Source organism: Arachis duranensis, chromosome 1, assembly GCF_000817695.3.
Source record: "Arachis duranensis cultivar V14167 chromosome 1, aradu.V14167.gnm2.J7QH, whole genome shotgun sequence".
Lineage (NCBI taxonomy): Eukaryota > Viridiplantae > Streptophyta > Magnoliopsida > Fabales > Fabaceae > Arachis > Arachis duranensis.
This window is the reverse complement of record NC_029772.3, coordinates 53,227,582-53,228,385: the sequence shown is the minus strand read 5'-3', so window position 1 is coordinate 53,228,385 and position 804 is coordinate 53,227,582. Positions and strand designations below refer to the sequence as shown.

Genomic DNA, 804 nt, shown 5'->3' with positions numbered 1-804 from the left:
ACAAGAGAAGGAGATGGCAGCTGAACCCAACAACAATAATGCAAGGAGAATGCTTGGTGACTTCACAAAACCAACGTCCAAGTTTGATGGAAGAAGCATCTCCATTCCTGCCATTGGAGTCAATAACTTTGAGCTGAAACCTCAGCTAGTTGCCTTAATGCAACAAAACTGCAAGTTTTATGGACTTCCATCTGAAGATCCTTATCAGTTTTTAACTGAGTTCTTGCAGATCTGTAAGACTGTAAAGATGAATGGAGTTGATCCTGAAGTCTACAGACTCATGCTTTTCCCTTTTGCTGTAAGAGACAGAGCTAGAATATGGTTGGATTCACAACCTAAGGATAGCCTGGACTCCTGGGATAAGCTGGTCACAGCCTTCTTGGATAAATTCTTTCCTCCTCAAAAGCTGAGCAAGCTGAGAGTGGATATTCAAACCTTCAAACAAAAAGATGGTGAATCCCTCTATGAAGCTTGGGAAAGATACAAGCAGCTGACCAAAAGATGTCCATCTGACATGTTTTCAGAATGGACCATATTAGATATATTCTATTATGGTCTATTTGAATTTTCGAAAATGTCATTAGACCATTCTGCAGATGGATCTATTCACCTAAAGAAACGCCTGAAGAGGCTCAAGAACTCATTGACATGGTTGCAAACAACCAATTCATGTACACTGCTGAAAGGAATTCCGTGAATAATGGGATACCTCAGAAGAAAGGAGTTCTTGAAATTGATGCTCTGAATGCCATATTGGCTCAGAACAAAGTGTTGACTCAACAGATCAACATGATCTCTCAAAGT

At 40.2% G+C, this 804-nt stretch overlaps 1 non-coding gene across 1 annotated transcript; it reads right to left on the bottom strand.

Annotated features, from left to right (window-relative positions):
* Positions 1-412: 412 nt before the first annotated feature.
* LOC127742936 (small nucleolar RNA R71) lies at positions 413-516 on the bottom strand. The gene has a single exon (XR_008004286.1). It is a non-coding gene; the product is annotated as a small nucleolar RNA R71 (small nucleolar RNA).
* Between the last annotated feature and the right edge of the window lie 288 nt (positions 517-804).